Here is a 7,712-nt window from a genome sequence, read left to right as displayed (position 1 = left end):
TCCACAGTGTCCTCATAAGAGTGAAAGCCATACTACCCCATAATACTGAAAGCGACAGTGCCTCCATAATAATGACATCTGCAGTGCCCCATGATTCTGAAGGGCACAGTGCTTCCCTCTACAGTGACAGCCATATATTTTCATAATAGTCACAGCACCCCCATAATAGGGACAGCCACAGCTTCCCCATAACAGTGATATTCACAGCCCACCATAACAGTGATAGTCACAGCACCCCCATAACAGTGATAGTCACAGCTCCCCCATAACAGTGATAGTCACAGCGCCCCCATAACAGTGGTAGTCACAATGCCCCATAACAGTGATGGTCACAGCGCCCCATAACAGTGATGGTCACAGTGCACCCATAACAGTGATAGTCACAGCTCCCCCATAACAGTGATAGTCACAGCGCCCCCATAACAGTGGTAGTCACAATGCCCCATAACAGTGATGGTCACAGCGCCCCATAACAGTGATAGTCACAGCGCCCCATAACAGTGATGGTCACAGCGCCCCATAACAGTGATGGTCACAGCTCCCCCATAACAGTGATAGTCACAGCTCCCCCATAACAGTGATAGTCACAGCGCCCCCATAACAGTGGTAGTCACAGCACCCATAACAGTGATAGTCACAGCTCCCCCATAACAGTGATAGTCACAGCGCCCCCATAACAGTGATAGTCACAGCTCCCCCATAACAGTGATAGTCACAGCGCCCCCATAACAGTGGTAGTCACAATGCCCCATAACAGTGATGGTCACAGCGCCCCATAACAGTGAGGGTCACAGTGCACCCATAACAGTGATAGTCACAGCTCCCCCATAACAGTGATAGTCACAGCGCCCCCATAACAGTGGTAGTCACAATGCCCCATAACAGTGATGGTCACAGCGCCCCATAACAGTGATGGTCACAGCGCCCCATAACAGTGATAGTCACAGCGCCCCATAACAGTGATGGTCACAGCGCCCCATAACAGTGATGGTCACAGCTCCCCCATAACAGTGATAGTCACAGCTCCCCCATAACAGTGATAGTCACAGCGCCCCCATAACAGTGGTAGTCACAGCACCCATAACAGTGATAGTCACAGCTCCCCCATAACAGTGATAGTCACAGCGCCCCCATAACAGTGATAGTCACAGCTCCCCCACAACAGTGATAGTCACAGCGCCCCCATAACAGTGGTAGTCACAATGCCCCATAACAGTGATGGTCACAGCGCCCCATAACAGTGATGGTCACAGTGCACCCATAACAGTGATAGTCACAGCTCCCCCATAACAGTGATAGTCACAGCTCCCCCATAACAGTGATAGTCACAGCGCCCCCATAACAGTGGTAGTCACAATGCCCCATAACAGTGATGGTCACAGCGCCCCATAACAGTGATGGTCACAGCGCCCCATAACAGTGATAGTCACAGCGCCCCATAACAGTGATGGTCTCAGCGCCCCCATAACAGTGGTAGTCACAGCACCCATAACAGTGATAGTCACTGCACCCCATAACAGTGATAGTCACAGCTCCCCATAACAGTGATAGTCACAGCTCCCCCATAACAGTGATAGTCACAGCTCCCCCATAACAGTGATAGTCACAGCTCCCCCATAACAGTGATAGTCACAGTGCCCCATAACAGTGATGGTCACAGTGCCCCATAACAGTGATGGTCACAGTGCCCCATAGCAGTTATAGTCACAGCGCCCCATAACAGTGATGGTCACAGCGCCCATAACAGTGATAGTCACTGCACCCCATAACAGTGATAGTCACAGCGCCCCCATAACAGTGATAGTCACAGTGCCCCATAGCAGTTATAGTCACAGCGCCCCCATAGCAGTGATAGTCACAGTGCCCCATAGCAGTTATAGTCACAGCGCCCCATAACAGTGATAGTCACAGTGCCCCATAGCAGTTATAGTCACAGCGCCCCATAACAGTGATGGTCACAGCGCCCATAACAGTGATAGTCACTGCACCCCATAACAGTGATAGTCACAGCTCCCCATAACAGTGATAGTCACAGCTCCCCCATAACAGTGATAGTCACAGCTCCCCCATAACAGTGATAGTCACAGTGCCCCATAACAGTGGTGGTCACAGTGCCCCATAACAGTGATGGTCACAGTGCCCCATAGCAGTTATAGTCACAGCGCCCCATAACAGTGATGGTCACAGCGCCCATAACAGTGATAGTCACTGCACCCCATAACAGTGATAGTCACAGCGCCCCCATAGCAGTGATAGTCACAGTGCCCCATAGCAGTTATAGTCACAGCGCCCCCATAGCAGTGATAGTCACAGTGCCCCATAGCAGTTATAGTCACAGCGCCCCATAACAGTGATAGTCACAGTGCCCCATAGCAGTTATAGTCACAGCGCCCCATAACAGTGATGGTCACAGCGCCCATAACAGTGATAGTCACTGCACCCCATAACAGTGATAGTCACAGCTCCCCATAACAGTGATAGTCACAGCTCCCCCATAACAGTGATAGTCACAGCTCCCCCATAACAGTGATAGTCACAGTGCCCCATAACAGTGATGGTCACAGTGCCCCATAACAGTGATGGTCACAGTGCCCCATAGCAGTTATAGTCACAGCGCCCCATAACAGTGATGGTCACAGCGCCCATAACAGTGATAGTCACTGCACCCCATAACAGTGATAGTCACAGCGCCCCCATAGCAGTGATAGTCACAGTGCCCCATAGCAGTTATAGTCACAGCGCCCCCATAGCAGTGATAGTCACAGTGCCCCATAGCAGTTATAGTCACAGCGCCCCATAACAGTGATAGTCACAGCGCCCCCCATAGTAGTGATAGTCACGGCGCCCCATAACAATCCCAGCTGCGGTTCCCCTATATACAGCACTAGGCCCATGCTTCATAATGAGGACTGCTATGATAGTTTGCCCTTAACAATGACAGGATCCCTGAAAATGAAAGCTGTAGACAGTGTCCCCTGCGCAGATTCTGGGGCCCCTGCGGTGACTCCATTACTATATAATACAGCCTCAGGATACCAAGAAACTGAGGCTGAAGAACCTCCTTGGAGCCTGAATGTCTTATCCGTCTGGCTATGAAGCAATTGGACCAGGGGCTGTCGGCAATACATAAAGAATCAGATATTTACATTTTGAAATCCTGAAAAGAAGATGGACTTTTTATTTTAACTCTTTCATTGCTAGCAGGAGTAAGGTTCCCACCTGGCACAGTAAGAGTTAATAGCGCGGAGAATACATGTGTGTGCTGGGCTGCAGCGCCAATATTTGGACATCACACCAATGAACAGATGGGGGGAAAGACTGTTCTTTATTTCAAAATCCACATCATGGGCCAAGTTGGTTCCTCTTGGACTAGGACTGAATTGGCAGACGTGGCGCGTTGGAACTTCTGTCTTTGGAGAAAACGAGGACATAGAGATGACAACTGGCACACGAGCCGCACGGCCGCAGAGAGCAGTGACATTCATGGCTCCTGACTTTGATTTTAGGAGAATATGTAACCTCAGCGTAGCGAGTATTTCACTGCTGCTTAATCCAAGATCTCCATGAATACGAAGTTTCCCATTCCTTTCTTGTAGGACACCTGTCCAGAAACAGCAAGAGAGAAGCTGTGTTACTAGTATGGGGGCACCCACAAAGCAGAGTGCTGAGCCTACAGTTTAGGATCAGGGGATATGACGGTGCAGAATACTCACTTCTCCAGCCCTTATGCTCCTCACCATCGTCTGTCTGGTCCTCGTTGAATTTTCTGACCACTACTGCTCGCGTTGAAATCCGCAAGGGCGTGAACAGTCATGGTGCCGTAATGTCACAGCGTGCATCGTGACCTTATCACTGTCTCATCGGAGCCATAAGATGCAGCTCAGCATTAGAGGAGCAGAGAATTCAGCTCAAGCAGTGGGGATCAGAAGAAGCAATGAGGAGCGGACAGATGATGATGAGGTGTGAAGGGGCCAGAGAAGGGAGTGGTAAGGTGGGTATAAGGCTATGTGTCCACGAGAGAATGTAGCATCAAAATCCGCAGCTTTACCGCAAAATCCGCACCTTTTCAAAGGTGCGGATTTACTGCGGATTTGCCGCGGATTTGATGCGGATTTTGGTGCGTTTTTTTTGTTTTTTTTCCCCCAATTTTAAAGCCAAAATACGGATCAAAATCCGCAACAATAATTGACATGTTGCAGATTTTTCCGGATCAAAATCCGCACCAAATCCGCTGCGGAAAAATACGCAACATGGGCACAGCATTTCCAAAATGCCATAGAAATGGCTGGGAAGTGCTACTGCTGCAGATTTTCGGGAAATCCGCGGCTTTTCCGCGAGAAATCCGCGGCAAAATCCGCGCATTTTCCGCAGCGTGGGCACATGGCCTTAGGTTGTTTTTCTCAAAGTTCAAAAAAATGGTGAACAGGGAACACCCTTTTTTTGAATCTGCATAGAATCGAGTAACAAAAAATTCTGCAACTTGGTGAAGGTGGATTTCAATAAAACTCAAGTAGAATTCAATTCCACTCAAATTTATTTGCTCATCTCTAGTGACAATCTGTTTTGAGCCATATTTTTGGTCATGCAGCAGAGATATTAGTGAGAGGGCCAACGCAATATCAGGTTGTAGAAGGTTAGAAAATCAAGGCTGCTCTCTGTCAAGAATGGCACGAGACCAGTCCATAGGTTGTAATTAGTCATGAGTGAGCACCACCATACTCAGGTGCTTGGTTCTTGAAAAGAGGAGGTCAGACGGGTGCAACTCGAGTACAGAACATAATGAAAGTCAATTGAAAACTTGCCCATGTTTCCGGAAGATCTTCCGGAAAAATGCTTGAGTTTCCCTATGACTTCCATTATACTCAATAGACGCTGTCTGAGCGTCCAACCTGTTCGTTTTCAGTACCGAGCTCTGAGGATGGTAGAGCTTGGTCATCACTAGTTGTAATTCTTATTGCAGTGAACACGTCTTAATCATTGAATTCAGGTTTTTCATTCAGTCTTATGGTCCCTTTACACGCAACGACATCGCTAACGAGATGTCATTGGGGTCACGGAATTCGTGACGCACATCCAGCCTCGTTAGCGACGTCATTGTGTATGAAACGCAGGAACGACTGTTAACGATCAAAAATACTCACCATATCGTTGATCGTTGACACGTCGTTCGAATCACAAATATCGTTGCTGCTGCAGGTACGATGTTGTTCGTCGTTCCTGCGGCAGCACACAACTATGTGTGACACCGCAGGAACAAGGAACATCATCGTCTCTGCGGCCGCCGGCGATGAGGAAGGAAGGAGGTGGGCGGGATTTTACGGCCGCTCATCTCCGCCCCTCCGCTTCAATTGGGCGGCCGCTTAGTGACGCCGCACGGACCGCCGCCTTAGAAAGGAGGCGGTTCGCCGGCAACAGCGACGTTGCTAGGCAGGTAAGTTCGTGTGACGGCTGTTAGCGATGTTGTGCGTCACGGGCAGCGATTTGCCCATGACGCACAACCAACGAGGGCAGGTGCTTTCACCAGCGACATCACTAGCGATGTCGCTGTGTGTAAAGTGCCCTTTAATGTCCCACCAGAAACTTACCAAGTAATTTGCCTTTATAAACATGCGACAGAACGCCTGGTGGTAAATATCTCCCTGATTCCCACACGGTCCTGTAAAATGAGCCACCGGTGTAACAAGTCCATTCATGAATTTTTTTCCCTCCTAAATATTTCCCCACCACCTTTGAATGATAATATTGAGAAAGTGGAAGGAACTGCAGCAAGTCAGGCATGAAGTGGAGACCACATAATGTTACAGAGTGGGGTCACCGAGTGCTGACTCCATAACTGCAGAGTCAAGACCTGCTTTGACATTAACATCAGCAGAAAAACTTTGCACCAGGAGCTGCATGACTTGGGTTTCCATGACTGAGCTGCTGCATGTAGCCTTACGTCACCAAGCAGGGTACCAAAGCACCAAATGGAGTGATGCCACCATCACTGGACTTTGGGGAAAGCATGTTCTGTAGAGTGATGGATCATGCTTATCTATCTGGCATCTGATGGACGAGTCTGAGCTTGGTGAATGCTGGAAGAACGTTACCTGCCTGACTGCAGTGTGTCAGATGTAAAGTTTGGTGAAGGAGTGATAATGACATGGGCTTGTGACTCAGGTGTTGACCTCATCTCCTCAGGTTCAATGAAGAAAATATTAATAGTTGAGCTTACAAGACATTTTGGACAAATGTAGTGTTCTCCTTTGTGGGAACAATTTGGAAAAAGCCATTTTATGTTCCCCTTGACTGTGACCAGTGGACAAGGCCCATAAAGACAAGATTGGGAGATTGGTGTGGTAGACCATGACCCCCTTCACGGAGCCCAGAACTAAACCTCATCCAACACCTTTGGGATGAACTAAAACAGAATTTGTGAGCCCGGCATCTCCTCCAACATCAACATCTGACTTCACAAATCCTCTTCTGGATGAATGGGCAAAAATTCCCACGGACACCATCAGAATCCTTTAGAAAAACTTCCCAGGAGAGTTGGGGCTATTATCTTGGCATAAGGTAATCCAGATCTCCCTATTCACACCGTATTAATGCCTATGGATTTTGAACGGGATCTCAAATCTCCAGTCAGATGTAGCGTAGGTGGCCTACTACTTTAGCTCCAAAGGATTCATTGAACGTTTGAGACTCGAAAAATAAACAAAATAATGAAAAAAAATCCTAAAACGATGGAGAGACAAAGACTAAGGCTACTTTCACACATCCGGTTTGAGCTGTGCGGCTCAATCCGGCTGTGAAACCTATGCAACGGATGCAGCGAAAACACCGCATCCTTTGCATAAGTTTTTACATGCGGCCCGTCCGTTCTTTTCCGGTTGCGGCATGCTACTGAGCATGCGCAGTGGAAGAAACCGCATGCGGCGGCCGGATGCGTTTATTTCCGCATCGCGCCACATCCGGCGTCCATAGGCATGCATTGAAAAATACGCCGCAGCGACCGGATGCGGCGCAATGCGTTTTTTTTGCTGGATCAAAAAACGTTGAAGGCAACGTTCCATCCAGCCGCGGCATCGGCTAAATCTGCTGCATGCGGCAAAAACCGGACCGAACGCAAGCCCATGCGGCAAAATACGGCACTAATGTAAGTCTATGCAAAAAAAACCGCAACCGGCGGAAAAAAAAACGGTTGCGGTTTTTCTGCAGAGCGCCGTATTGTGCCGCAGAGCAAAAACCGGATGTGTGAAAGTAGCCTAACAATCCCCCTAAAGAATTAAAATGTCATCTCCCTGACCAAAAATAACAATCCAATCCCTCCCCCCCAAAGAATTCACATCTTGCCATAAAAATAATGACCCCATCACCTAAAAAAAATAATCTGCAGAAGAAGCTGATAAAGAGAACATAATGATTACTAATCAGATTTCTTCTAATCTGCTTCTAATGAAAGTGAGAACTGGTTCACGTCAGCGATTAATTCACCCCTGTGTTGATTTGTCTCTTATGCACAACAAACAGCCATATGTCATCAGCCTAAAGAAAGTACGCCCCTCCCCGCTGTGTAAGTGACCACGCCATGGTCCCCAGGTGCCAGCGCTCACTGAAAAGGCTGCTCGGAGGGGCTCACATATATGTCGTGGGGGTGGTGTAGCCATACTTTACAATTAATCACTGATGGATAAACTAAAGAGGGAATATTTAAATATAATACAAATGAG

The sequence above is a fragment of the Anomaloglossus baeobatrachus genome, chromosome 5, assembly GCF_048569485.1.
Source record: "Anomaloglossus baeobatrachus isolate aAnoBae1 chromosome 5, aAnoBae1.hap1, whole genome shotgun sequence".
Classification (NCBI taxonomy): Eukaryota; Metazoa; Chordata; class Amphibia; order Anura; family Aromobatidae; genus Anomaloglossus; species Anomaloglossus baeobatrachus.
The sequence above is the reverse complement of the archived record's forward strand: the minus strand, read 5'-3'. Positions refer to the sequence as shown.